The following is a 15,398-nucleotide window of genomic DNA, read 5'->3' as shown; positions in this document are numbered from 1 at the left end:
GAACCCATGTGATGCACACATATATTCATGAGTAACTTACCCGAGTGTTTGTGTGTGTGTGTGTGTGTGTGTGTGTGTGCGATGCTTGCCTCTTTCATTTTGTCGTTGATTCATGATAACTTGTTAATAATGAATATAGATTTGAAGATTCAAAGCTAACGAGATTGATGCCAAGCCTTAACAAACTTTTCCAATGTTTGATTGTAATGTATGGTTCAAACCATGGAATGTTCTTATAAGGGTTTTAAATGTATAGTAGTCTTGATGATAATAGTAGTGTAGCCTATGCGAGAGGAAGAAGTGGTTGTTGTCCACTATGCCCTAGTGGGTGTACTTGGCATTTCACTAAGCCATTAGGAAACACATATCTCTTGCATGCAATGGCTTCTCCTTTGAGATAAGGGCCCTTGGCTTGGATGGTGAGGACATCTCTCTTTCTCGCCCCTTCGAGATTAAGATTTGGGAAACCAAATAAAATGGTCTACAAGTTGACAATAGTAGGAGATGCTTTTCTTTATATTGTATCCCTAGAAAGTAGGGGAATCCTTTTCATTCATGTGGTTCTTATATCCCTATTATCTTTATCCTCCCTGCAAGATATACATGTTTTCTTTAGCCATTTCTAATCGTGCTTATTGGGTGGTTAACATATGAGTTAGCATGCACAGCCAACACTTTGCGATGTATGTATCTTTCTTGAAAGCTTACCAATGCCATGTTCCCTTTAATGATTAGCTTACCTCTATCATCTACACATTGGCAATATATCTCTTTTAGGCCATATCTATCTCCTTATGGCATGACGAGTGTATACACGTGAATATATTGCTGAGGTATGTTTGTTTCTCATGGATGTATTAGTCATGTTCTTGCAAATATTTGCACATTCTTACAAAACCCTATAATATGAATCTGTCTCACATTTGATTCCTTATATTCCTAGATCTATGAGAGAATTTTTTAAGTGCTACAAAGTTAAAGATAGTGTGCTAAAAAGAAGATCAATTTCACATGGCATTATTCAAGTGATAGGGACAAATTGTTGTGTATGAAGTTATTTATCTAAAGCTCGATGCATAGGAACTTTTGAATAGGACGCTATAGAGCTTCAGTATCTTTTTCATCACATAAAACCTAGATTCAATAAATTTTATTTTCTATCATAGCTTTATGCCATGTGCACCAAGCATGTTGTTTTATCCGAGCAACCTTTACAAAAATTTACAATGGCGCAAACCAACCACGCGAAGCACCGCTAGTGAGCCGGCCCAGGCTAGCTAGTTACTATTATTGAGGGGGACTTGAGGCTGATTTTCAAAGGTTCTTCTTTTAGAAATTCAATTTTCCACGAAAACTGCTCGTGTGGTAGGGTCGCCAAGACAAACTGGGGGGGGGGCGGGTGTCGGGGGGAGTACGATGGCCACAGCATGCATGCATTCTTCACTGCTTGGGGCTGGCAAGTAGGCCAAGTTTGCCGACGGGGAGAGTGAAGAGGGGGCCGTTGGCGTCGGCGGCCAGGATGCCGGCGACGGCGTTGTACCAGGCGATGAGGGCGGTGACGATGCCGGTGAAGCCGCCGGCGCGATGCATGGAGGGCGAGTGCCGGAGCTCGGCGGCCGTGAGCAGGGCGAAGGTGAGGGAGAGGGCGGCGAACAGGGCGACCAGGGCGGCGGACGTGCGCAGGCTGCACGCCAGCATCAGCAGCGTGAAGATGCTCCAGGCCAGAAGGAAGGTCCCGACGGCCGGGGCCAGGTCCTCCTGAGCCGAGGCCTCCTTGTAGGCGGCCGCCACCCCGAAGGCCGGGATGAGGAGGACCGCGTAGGCCAGCCAGAAGGCTCCGTAGGAGGTAAAGGCGGTGGCCGCGAAGGTGTTGCCCGCCCGGAACTCCCACATGCCCGCCAGGCCCTGCGCCAGCCCGCCGTAGAACAGCGCCAGGCCCAGGACCACGTTCACCGGCCCGCTGCTGCTCACCCCCAACAAGCCCGCGTTGTAGCAAGACAGCACGAACGTCGTCAGCGCGAACGCCGAGAGGCCCAGCGGCCCCGCATTCGCCTGCTGCAGCCCGCCGCCAACCATGTTGCTGATTGGCCCGCACATGTACTTGTCGCCTAGGTAGTACGGCATGGGTGATAGCGGGCCTGCCGGCGCTGCTCCGGGGTGGCCCATCGACAGCACGTGCTGCGGCGTCGTCATCGACATGCCCCCCCCCCGGCTCTCTCTCTCTCTCTCCAATGTGCTACTACGCTCCTCGCTCTCTAATTTGCTAGTAGACTATCTGCTCTCCTTGTCTTCTCCTCCTCTCACTACAAGACGTGGTAAGACGCGCGCTCTCTCTCTCTCTCTCTCACAAAAACGCTAATATGCCCGCTCTATTAGATGTGCGTGCTAATATTATGATCTCTCTCTGTCTTCGCTTACCTTCGATCCTTGCTGCACACTCCCTCACCATGCGTTTATAGCCCCCAACACACTCCCTCACCATCAAGCCGGTTCTAATTCTTGCAATGTAGTCGCACATCACTCCAAGTGGCGCAAATCCAAGATGCCCCCATTATCATCATGCCCCACGGGCTTTTTCAATTGACTAATGCTAACCGAATTTGCCGACTAATGGACTGCACGTAAGTTTAAGAATGTGCAACTAATACTCACGCAGTGCGAACGTGTGAAGCTTACAAACGATGTTCACACTTCGGCACCGGACATCGAGGAACTCGTCCCATCAGGGTTTGAGATCCTATGGGACCCATTGAACTCATGGATAACACATCATCCACATAAGATTGCAATTTTGCAGCTAAGGCCAAATGCTTATTCTTATTCAATGGTCATGAAGAACCGAGATTTAGTGCAAAATCAATTGCAAACATTTCCACAAAACCTTACAACTTTAAAGAGGAAGTTAACGACGTCGAAATTCACAACAATTTTTAATTATAAAAAACGCAAACACACTAGTACTTGATTTAGAAATCCCTCCAAGATTGTGAAACTAAAGGTTTGTGTATCTACTATCAAACTTGTTTTTCATGAATCCAATGTTTGTGGTTGTACCTTGATTGTTCTCTTTTAAAGGTGAAAAAGGATGGACGGTAAAGTATGTATTATGTAGAGCCTAGGTCTGTTGGCCTCTTGAGTGCCAGAATTCTTCTCTTTGCCGTGATGAATAAATTATATAACACTTTCCTCATATTGCATGTGAGGTAGTTATGCCTTCCCAATCCATAGTGAAGAGTTTTGGTTGTCCAGTTTCCTTAGCTCACATTTGAAAATAAAAATGAAAGTAAAAAGTATTAATCTCTCGTCATCTTAAGTTACAATCACCCATCCTCATGGTGATGCAAAATAGCTAGTAGGGGCCAACAAAAAAAGCGATCCATTCCACTTAGCCACCATGCTATCAAAGAAACTCTTGCATGCTCGCTACACCACCGAACTTCTTTCTCTTTGGAGTCATTTAGAGCTACATCTAAGATTAGCTCTCGATATGTTAAGCTCTTATGTAAAACTCTCTGAGAATTTCTAAGACTTATCGAAGAATGATGAGCTACTCAGTGTATAATAAGAGAGAGAAAAGAGTTCTTGAATATCGCACCCTTCACAAGCTATAGGAAGACCTTAAGGGGACATGCCAATTAGACCAAGACTTGTTGGTTCAAGCAATGTTTGATCTTAAAAATCTATAGTAGTTTGCAACTAATGAAGCAATCAAGCTCACAAGAGGTTGGTGGGCTAGTAGAACAAGCCTACACTTACCAATAAGATATTTAGTCTCATATTGACCTTTAAGAGGCTCCCATTGTAGAAACTCTTTCTAGGAACTTGCTAGAGATCATCCGTACTCTCAATGAGAGATGGGAGAGGCCATAGCATGATTTTTAAAGAATGAGGAGGAGGACAAGAGATGCTCTTATGAAAATATGGGATTTTGACACCTTCTTTCACCCAACCCCTCGTATGGTCTAGCACTATAACTTACGGGATTTCTGCACCTTCTTTCACCTAGCCCCTTATATGGCCTTGCATTATAACTTATGGTGTACTCAACTACTCTCACCAAGCCTTCTTTGTACTTTTCATTTTAACCTCTGAATATTTTTCTTCAAGGTGTTAGTAATGGAATTCTCTTTCTTGTCAAGAATTAAAGTGTTGGTGTTAGATTTTTCGTACAGCTACTCACAACACAAATGTCTGCTCTGCTGTAATGGTCAAAATTGACAACCAGGCTAAGTTCCATGGCATACCAACCAAACTAATTGTTCCGTGATCCCGTATCCATATGAGAGCCATTGTTGTTCCTATCTTCACCAACCTTGTCATGGGAATCAACCCCGAGGTTGCAATAGTTGGATGGATGGTTAAATGATTGGAGCACCCCAACATGTGAATCAACACCCCTAGTCATGGGTATCAACCTCGAGGTTGCAATAGCTAGATGAATGGTTAAATGCTTGCAACACCCCAACACGTGTTACTATTGCATGCAATAATGCCATTGGAGGTCTGAGAGGCTTGAAACTACTGCATATGATATACAAAAACTAAAGAAGAGATTAGGAAAAAGCAAGGTCCATATTATGTCTCTCAATATGGCTTAGAATGAGGGAATTCAAGATATGGCTATTAATGTCATTACTCCATCTATATAAAGAGCACCATTTTGTCACAATAAAAGGGAAGCACCCCATTAATTGATGCTCAAATGTTATATAATGTATTGAGGTATTCATTAGCTTCATTTGAGCTCAAATAACTCAGTTCCTACACGGTTTATACTATTGTATACTATTTGGGTAGCAAGATTTTAACCAATAAGGTTATGCCTATTGGGGTTTGATGTCATTTGAGTATATTGTTTTAATGTATTGATGTTTAGCATTGATACTTGGACCCAAATATGATTATGGAATGCTTGGGACTTAGTTTTAAGCTACATTTGATGTCTTGGAGCTTTGGTTACATGCTTTAATTGATTCAACGATTATCATTTATGGGTTTGAAGACTTATTGGATTTGATGCTTCATAATGTATTAGTTGATGTCTTTGGGCACTTGGATGTCATGTACTTGATGTATTAAACCTTGCATTGCTCTTTCACACTTTGAATACACTTCATTGGATGCACTTTTGAGATATTCACATTTACTTGGATATATTTCATTAGAGATTTGGATTTATTATGTGGTTAAGGTTGTCTTACTGAGACAATGTTACTCTCGCCTTATGTACAAGCTCTCTTGGATACTCTTGGATGTAGTTACACCTACTACTAGGTTGATTTGATTTACATGATTTAAACACTAGCACTTATCTCTATTAGTAAGATACAATTATGTATTCATGCTTCTTGGTTATGTATTGAGCTTCATTCCTCTCTACTCAGTTAGTTCCTTGATTTTATGATAGACTTTAGTATCGGTTGTATGTCTTTTCACTGCAAGTTGCTTTTACATATCCCAATTAGTACCTCGATATTCATAGTAATGAGAGCTTGGTATTTCCTAACTGTTTGCCCACATTGTCTTGGTTATATTGCTACATTTATTATAATAGTGCTATAATTATAGTTTTAAGTATTGTCTTAGAGAGAATACATTTTACTTTGGCAATCTATTACTTGCAATTGGTGGACATCCCTATACTTTGGTATTCCCTCCTGTTTTGTCACTATTTTGGCTCAGTTTTTAGGGCTATTTTGCAGTCATTTACAATAGTCCATTCTCTTAGATTTTTCATTGACAAACTATCAAGGCTAGTTCTTCAAATGATAATGCTATATTCAATATTGACAAACTTGATGGCACAAACTTCTCTTATTGGAAGATGCAAATATGGCAGATATTAGTGCAAGTTGAGAAAGATGCTTTAGTCTTAATCACACACCTAGAGAATGGCACTTTGATGCATTTACAAGGATACACTTGCACTGATATGGATCCATGTTTATATACAAACAAGGCTCGTGATGGTAGCCTTATTATCTTAGTACTTTATGTCGATAATATGTTGATTGCTAGGAGAGCTCATGATAAGCTAGATGCTTTGAATACTTGGCTCAACAAGAGGTTTAAGATAAAGGAAATAAGGTAGACCTTGCATATTCTTAGTATGCATATCACACACGATCACTATAAGGGGCTCCTTTACCTATCATAGAAAGCGTACATACAAAATGTGCTTGAGGGATTCCATATGTAGGATGTTAAGCCTATTGGCTTTCCTATAGCTTCTCATGTGAAGGTCAGCTAGATTAGCAAAAGGCAGAGATGGCCAAGATCCCTTATGCATCTGTCGTGGGTAATTTGATGTATGACATAATAGCCACTCACCTTGACATAGCATTTGCAATGGGAGTTGTAGCCCACTATATAACTACACCTAGCCAACAAGTGACATTGGAACACCATGAAGAGTATCATCATTTACCTAAAAGGCAATGTAGATATGTGCACTTGCTATGGTGGCTAAGATACTATAATCATGGGTTACACTTACTCCAACTATGCAAGTCATGCAAATAGTAGAAAGTCCACATCTAGGTATATCTTCACCTTTTCTAGAGTTGTTTTTTGTATGTCGAGGGTGCAGAAATGAATGGCCTTGTCTACTACTAAAGCTAAATATATTGTAGCCACTATGGCTTACAAGGAGGCCCTATGGCTAAGACGTCTAGTGGTAGACCTTGGTATTACTATTACTCCTACATTGCATTCGCATTCTATGAGTGCTATTTAGTTGGCCAAGAATCCACTCTTCCATGTGAAGAAAAAGCACATTGAGGTACACTATCACTCCATTAGGGAGATGGTAGAGGATAAGTCTATTGAGCTTGTCAAGATTTTGATTGACGAGAATCCTGCTAGTTTGCTTACTAAAAGTCTCTCATCACAATATTTATTCATCCTTAGGAAGATGATGAGCATAGAACGAGATGGCGTCTATTCCTCATCCTATTGTACTTTATGTACATTTGTACTTTGTCAATTTTTTCTATACTACATGTAGCAAGTGCTCATCAATATCACTTTATTCTTCATTCTTTTAGTGACTATTGAATAAGGGGAAGATAGACATTGTGACTGTTGGAGTTCCTACATCTTTTGTGTCTCTCTTATACTATAGGGCAACCCACCTACACTCATGTCATTCCCAAACTCTTGACTTGCACTCATTTTCTCACTTATCAATCACTTCAAATTGATGTTCATGATTTGGATATTCTCTACTTATAGCAATAGTGGCCTTTCCAATGAGTGGCACAGTGGTGGTACTTTCTTTAGTGGACACATGAATCACTTTTATTGGTAGCATGTTGAATCCTTCACTCTTCAAGGCACTCTTACCCTTGGCACATTTCCTCCTTTTCTTGGAGTCTTCTTGCCTATTACCAATCTAATACTAGATTCTTATCTTCCTACATTAGTCCTTAGTGATGGCATTCTCACTAGAATAGGTAAGGTGTACTTGTCATTAATTGTCTCCACTTTGAAGAGGCTTAGAGACACGAACATAATGATTACCTTACTTTTTCTTGCTTTCTACTTAGGGAAATTGGAGTATATGTGAGTGATGCCATACTTTGACCACCACCATTAGTCAATGTGATTGCCCTTAAGAGATTCCAATTCTATGCGCATTTCATGGACATATACCCATGCTATTGGAAACATTAGCATTCAATGGTTTCTTGTGGTTGGATTGCTACTCTCCCTTGACCATATCCTAGCATAATCGAAAGAATCAGATAATAATCCATAAGAACTATGTTGCTCTATTTTTAATATGTGACATAGGGATTGGTATACTCCTCTTCTCTGATAGGTTACTTGATCAAATCCATAGGAGCATTGGTGGGAGCATAACAATAGGCTTGTGAGGTCCCAGTATACCTAATGGTTTAATCTCAACCTTTTGAGCTACAGATTTTTTCTCAGACGACACAAGCAATGCTAGTTATGACGACACAAGCAATGCTAGTTATTGTGGCCTTGGATAGTATGGGCTAAACTTTTGTTGTTATTCAAGATTTGCAAATGGAACAAAGTAGGGGAGTCTTCTTAGCATTTGGCAATATGTAACCTCATGCCTAAAGCTCCACAATTTTGAGAAGGTCTAGAGCATACATTTGGAAAATGGGTGTCACCTTTACAATACACACATTGTATATTTTGGCAATAGGTTCATGGTTGCTTTAGGACATTTGCAAACTTGGAGAGCTCTAGCCATTGTTTCTTGAAGGGTATTTGGGAAGGCTTGCATTGTGTTGAGCTTAGTGTTACTCCTCATCAATATAGAATCTTAAGTGATTTCCTACTCCTCTCCCTATGGAGATTGTCAAAACCATATTGCATCATCAAGGATACTATTAAGGTTGGATCTATCCAATGTGGATTTCCTAGCCATTGCCTCATAAATTATTTCAATCTTGGATGCCCTTCGCAAAAGCTTTTATGAAAACCTTGATATTAGGTATTTTCCCCGCAAGGATCCTTTACACAAGCATCAAACCTTTGAAGTATAATCTTTCATATTCTCTTACTACTCAATATTCATTAGTCATACAAGGAGGTTGCCCCCATATCTATCTTCTAAAAAGTACATTATGAAGAGGTATTTTGCAAAGTTGAAAATTGTGACTTCTCATTACCCTTGTGAACCATGTGTGCCCCTTTTCATCTAGGCACAACCAAAAGGCATGTGATTTCTTCAAGTCAACAGTGATATTGCCCACCTCTCATACTTGCTCAAACTTCTCTATATAGATCTAGGGAGTCATTCCACACTCTATGCTTTTTCCATTTTTTGTCTATTAAGGGCATCTTTCATTGCTCCTTTGTCCCAAGTGTAACACCCATTCCTATGCGAATAGTATGTTAGCCAAATGAGTTCCAATGTGAAGTGCACTTGAGTTGTAGAGCAATTTTTTTTTGACAGGATTGATTATAGAATCATTAGATATCTTTCTAGGCCTTTATTTTTCAAGAGCCTTTTAAAATTTTCTATTTCACACTACAATTCAGCCCTTAATTATTGCATTGATATAGCTACATCCATAAGCTTGCTAAAAGTATCCTTACTTTGGTCTACCAACATTTGATATTGGCACCATAAGTCAAGTCACACACATCACTTGGAATCCAATCCTCTTGTAGCATGGAAATGGCCTAAGGATATGTAAATCTTATGAGACATTATCCAAGAAGTGTTCCCTTTGTATGTAAGTACTTGTTTTTAATTTTTCCTATTCTACTAGTTGGACCAACCTCTCAAAATAATAAGAGGTACCAGAGTGTTTGCGATTTCAATTGCCTTCAAGATACATTCACGAGTTGTTAGTCGTCTATCATCATGAGTCAAGTATTTTTAATAATCATGCAAGTGCATGAGACTCATGTCTTCTTGGCTCCTTACTAGCCAAATTTGTTGTCACAAACCCAATTTTTTTCATGTACAACTTCTAACCCTTGTGAGCTTCCCTTTTGTGTGTCTGAATTTGTCACTTTTCCCCTTTTTTTTTGTGCTTTTCTCAAATTTCCAATTATTGTGCAATGGTTTCTTCTCTCCCAATTTTTGTAGTCCAAGCTTCCTCTTTAGTTTGGCTTCAACTACCACTTATGATTTTTAAAATCAAGTATAATCAACTTTTGTTTTGAATGCCCTATGTATATGTCCTTGTGCATAGTCACAACTTTCTACTTTTTTAAAACTAATTGGATATATGCACAACCAATACCTTTTAATGATATTAACTTTACCTCTAGGGGGTTTTGGTCTTTCTATCCTTTGGTCAGTGCAAGTCACCACTTGTGGGGTCTAATGGTATAGTCTTGTTGAATTTTCACCTAATGAGCCCTAGTGAGCTAAGTTTATATGTGGCCTCACTTTTGCATGCAATGGGGTATGTAGACCTAAATGGTGGCAAGTTGAGTGTATGGCCTTAGTGCATATAGCAAGAGACTAAAGTGTGATGTAAAGTTGTGTCAAGTGAGTTAGATTTAGCAAAGTAGATGGGTGGAACAAATAATGACAATCCTACTATGGCTTTTATGGATGATCTTATCGTAACTCAAGGGTAACTATGAGTGGTAGATGAGCTAGCCAAAGGGGAGGTGAATGTCTATGGCATGTAACTATGGATACTCTACATGTGGCAGATGTCCCTTATGTGGAATAATATTTTTAAGTGTTTAAGAGTGCAACTTAGGATTAGTGCTAAAGCCTTAGTTTAGAACAATCCAAAAGATTATATGTAGTGTATGACTCCAAGGTAGGCAAAGATGGTGTCTTAGATGCATGTATGTCCTAAGGCCTATGTATATGGTTGTCTGTGAAATCTAAGTGTCAAAGGGGTGAGTGGATAAGTGGAGAGTTGGCTCTAATTGTGGATGGTGTTGGCTCAGTATCGGTTATGTTGTCCTACCCTAACTTTGATTGCATGCAAGAAGGCAATGTGGCCTAGATGTACATATGTTCTAGGATTTCAAGTAGCATGTGCCTTATCTACAATAAGAGTATATTTGAGAGGTGGTCAAAGTTTAAAATGTGAGATATATTGGCCTTGAAATGCAATTTATAAGCCCCAATCCAAGTGCAAGTGAGCCTAGGTGTAAGTATATAAGGGTATGTCTATCTTGAGGATGATGTGCCTGAGAAAAGTGACTAGAGTGGTGCTCCCATGTTGATGGTGCTTATGGTGTTAAGTGGATATGCCTCTAAATATTGTGTCTAAGTGATTTAAAAGGAGTGCTCATGTATGGCTATGTTGAGGTGCCTTTGAGTGAATCATGTGGTCAAATGTGTGTGCTTAAGCATAAAGGCAATATACCTCTTAGTTCAAGTGATAGAGTGGTGTGGCAATTCAAGTGGTCGCTTGAGTGTGAGCTATGTGCTTGACTGTGGACTTGAAGAGATGTGACTTTAGTGATTATTCAAGAGATTGCACTTGAGTTATTCTTGTCAAGCGTGGATTTGTGTGATTGGTAGTATGAGGAATGGACGACTCAAGAGTTCAGCCAGATGGCAACTTGAGTAAGTCCTCATGTTTTCCAATGACGGTGGGTGTGATTGGACTCTTGTGCTAAGATGGCACTCAAAGTTTATCTTAGCAAACTTGAGGCTTGATTGGTAGAGAGCCTAGTCGAGTGTCTAATGACTCATGCACTATAAATTGAGTGAGGGTGGTGGTAAGTGTACTCAATAGGGGTGCTAGATAGGTGATGGCTCAAGTATTAGGTGGAATTTGTAGATTAAGGTAACATGGCTTGAGTGGTTGTGGGGTAGTGGACTTAAGGGTGATCAGTCAAGTAATTGATAATTTGGCTAAATTTTCTTAATGGATTGTGGCTCTCAAGCACAATGGATGAGGGTGATGGAGGTGAATGCTCTATTTGTGTACCCACGTGGTAATCACAAACAATGATATTTGCTAGCCCCTGTGCAAAGAAAGCAAAAGAAAATCAAAAGATACAAACAAAGTGGAAAAAGGTAGCCCAACGGAAGAAGACGAGGAAAAAGGCCAAAAGTAGAGAAGCAACTTTAAAAGTCCAAGGCGAGTGCAAAAAGGAAAATGTGTATTTTAAATATTAAAAAACACCCTAAATTTTTGTAAAATAATGCCAAGCTCCCTCCTATGAAATTTGTAAATGTAAACGGGCATGGGTGAATGAACAATGTAAATAGGAAGGGAATAGAGAAAGAGGACCTAGGCTAAAATGGTTGGTTATGTAAAAAAGGGATGGGTACCCAAGGAGGAGGTAGAGCATGTATAAAAGGCAAAAAGTGAATGAGAAAGCTCATTTTTGTGTGTTGCCAAAACTAGCTCTCTTCTTCTTCTTCTTCTTCTTCTTCTTCTTGCTTGTGCTTGTGCTTGAGAGAGGGAGCATAAGGGTGTAATATTTCAAAACAAGAAAAGTTAGTTGGTTAGTTTGAACGTTAGTTAGTCAATTAAAAAGTTAGTAAGATTATTAACTAAAGACTAACTTTTTTAAAAAAGAAAAAAAACTAACTAACGTTAATAATTAAGGATTTTTTTAATTAAAAATATATACTTTAAAAAATCGAGAGTCATAAATCCGATATTTTTCTCAAATTGACAAGGACCGTAGCCACCCTTTACGTAAGTTACAATGTGAACGAGAATTATGAGCTATACTAATCATTAATACTAATGTGTATAGTTTGGATGGTCCAAAAATATTAGATTTTGGGCAAAACTAGTATATTCTAGATATTTTAGATATTATCTAAAAATATATGGAGATTTCTAGAACTGAATGTCATTTAAAAGAAAAGACAAGTGATGTTTTACTTAGTTTTGCAGATTTTATAAAAATTAAAAAAAAGAGCGATTTGCAAAATCGTGCACCGCAATCGCAGTCTGCTCGCAATAGACAGCACTTCAAACAGGGAAAATAAGAAGGAGTGAACTGAGAGCTTTCTAACCAAGTATCTTGGCGTTTTACCCCCTTTTCGGAGCCAATGGAACCATCAAATTTATGATATGAGCATCAAATCACTAATCTTTCCAAGCTCCCCCTCCACAAAAAGCTCCACTTCTCAGCCACAAGCCCTCTTCTCTAACACCCCTCCAAGAGATTATGAAAGAGAGAGAGAGAGAGAGAGAGAGAGAGAGAGAGAGAAGAGTTACCCCGAGAGGCTGCATAATTCCCTCTATCTCGATCCTCAACTTAGCCATCTTCTCTTACACTCTCCCATCCCGAATCTACTCCGCCTTCTTAATCTCTTGAGTCTACTTGCGGACAATGGCCCCCAAGCAAGGAATGTCACGTACAAATGGCAATCCCATAACCAACAACGAAGCTTCAGATGAAGGCATCACCATCAATCCTATTGTGTTATCGGTCGTAAGTAATGCATTTCTAAATTGATAGACGATTGTTTTGATCCTCGTATGAGATACATTAGGCCCCATACTATGATGCATGAATATAGGTCATCGAAAGGGATAAATTTTATCTCACATATTCAAAGAGATCGAGCTTGCAAAGTGCATGTATTAAGGGAAGTTAATTGCACCTAGTTGCATATGGCTTGTTTGTTGATAGAGCAATTACAAGGAGGAATCGATCAAGGGTTATGAATGGCATAATCATGACATTAAAATTATGCATACAAATTTTAAGTAAATTTTACATAGAATCACTCTTTGATCCCAACAGGAAGAACATATATGCGATGGTAATGTTATCGCGACTATTCTTGCATTGTTGGGCAAAAATACAATTGGTTTTTCATTGGTTGATCTAACAACATCCTAAATGCTTTTACATTCAACTAGTTGTTAATTTGTTTTTTGGATGATTATTCCAAGTGCTTGTGATTTATGGTAAATTCATGGCAAGGGTCTGTGATGACAAGTTGCCATGGGGATAAAGGAATGTTTTCTTGGAAAATGATATTAGGGCTGAATGCCTTGTTTGTGCTTGATTCTTAAAGAAATTAATTAAGGAAGGATATATTGCACAGGTGGATCACCTCCATGATCACACCACGGATTAACCCAAAGAGGGCACTGCTTGATTCATGGGCCAAAGGTCGAGTGGTGAAAAGGCCAACCATGGGAATGATGTTTCGCTCCTAGATAGTTTGCGGGTTAGGTGGAGCTCTGGACAACCCTTGCTAGGTCTAGAATGAAGTTAAAGACCTCCGTGGCTCCCAACGTCTGGGTATGTTGGGAGATCCTATTCTAGATAAAGGATTGAATTTGTGGTGCCATGTGATTTGGACCAGTTACTTCTATAGGGTAAAAGAGATACTTCTGTTGGACAGAAGGGATACACAATTTCTCTTGTATGGGCGGGAGACAAAGATTAACTTGAAGATAAGTTAAGAAACTTGTTTGAACTTGTTTGTCAATAGATTGCTTGCTTTGTTTTCATGTCTATACTATACGCTATGCAAATGAACCATGTTTCTTAAAGGCTTAATTAATGAAGTTGATTTTAAGTGTCACACATAAATATGGTAGGACCCAATTAGAAAATTAGAGCTATCAAGGGAAGTGGGTGGGCAGACCCCCGACGGGTCTGTCCTACAATAGGGTGGTCCCAGAGAACTGGGAGCTTCTCACAAGATTTTAATGTCGTTCGATCTTTAGGTATTGTTAGGCTAGAACCCGATTCATTATTTTTTAGGGGACCGGAATGGGACTATGCCCTACGGGCAGAGAGGTTGAGCGGAGCGAGCAGAGAGGTTGAGCGACACATCCCTCTCGTTTCCCATTCTCTTTGAACCAAGTGTGGCATGGGTCTGCTTCGGCTTAGATATCTCTGTGTAAAGTAGGATGTCCAGGATCCGCCCCGCTAGAATGTTGATAGGAGACCTTGGCCAATAGTAGCCCAAATTTCAGGTCGATCCTAGTGGGGTTCGGCAGTGAACGTTCTATTGCGAGGTGGATTCGAGAAACCCTAGGCAAAAAAACTCAGAACATTCCATGGGACTGCCAAGTAGTGATGCTTAGATTAATTTCTCAATAGACTACTAAAAGCTTGCTTGGATAGCTGATGGGCGAGCACCTTATAAAGGGAGTGAGGGAATGAGTGTATGAGGGTGAGAGACCTTGGAGGAGAATCTCTCCATCTTCTCCTCTCTTCTTCTTCTTCTTCTCCTTTTCCTTCTCCTTCTCCTTCTCCTTCTCCTCTCTTCTACTCTACTCTGCTCCTCTCCTCTCCTCTCCTCTCCCCTCCTAGAAATGGAGCTTGGAGCTTGAGGATCATGGAGCTTTCTTGAGCTTGCACCTTGGATCGTAGTAGCATAGCATTTGAGCTGCTCATGGATGTCCTGAAAGTATCCTGGCTTTTAGGTAGAGTAAATAACATAAAAGTAGCCTTTAACTCATCATTGATATTGAACTTCAAGGCAACCAATTGGCTGAAAATGGAATTAAACCGAGGTGTATAGAGACATGGTTGTCCCCTCCTTCATGCATAAATCCATCAATTTCTTCAGTCAATAGACTTTACTTATAGCATTCTTTTCAGCATACAATTCCTCCGATCACTTCCAAATGGCATAGGCAAAATCAAGCCCTTCTATGTTGAACAACAACGCACAGAAATTGAAAGCTCAACAATCGAATGAGCTAGCTCATTCAACTCATCCCAATCCTCTTACTCTATGTCCATTGGTCGTCCTCCTTTCAACTTGATAGGCTTCACTTGTTTCTTTTGCACCAAGACATCGTAGCACTGCTTTTCCCGAATTGCAAGTTATGTGCCCCTTCAATCTTCTTGATGTGTGGGCATAAGATAACTATTGTCATTGCTACTAGCCATAATTGTAGCTCAAATGACAAGAAGACAAGCCAAATCTATCAAAAAACAAGTGGCCAAGAAGAGATGCAAACTAACCAACAAGATTTGTTGTTCACTATAAACAG

The 15,398-nt window shown here is 40.0% G+C and overlaps 1 pseudogene; it reads right to left on the bottom strand.

Annotated features, from left to right (window-relative positions):
• Positions 1-1,440: 1,440 nt before the first annotated feature.
• LOC148026260 (accumulation of dyads protein 2 pseudogene) lies at positions 1,441-2,193 on the bottom strand (annotated as a pseudogene).
• Between the last annotated feature and the right edge of the window lie 13,205 nt (positions 2,194-15,398).

Source organism: Lygodium microphyllum, chromosome 14 (assembly GCF_053477565.2).
Source record: "Lygodium microphyllum isolate KBCC chromosome 14, Lygodium_microphyllum_v1.1.10, whole genome shotgun sequence".
Taxonomy (NCBI): Eukaryota; Viridiplantae; Streptophyta; class Polypodiopsida; order Schizaeales; family Lygodiaceae; genus Lygodium; species Lygodium microphyllum.
The sequence above is the reverse complement of the archived record's forward strand: the minus strand, read 5'-3'. Positions and strand labels throughout refer to the sequence as shown.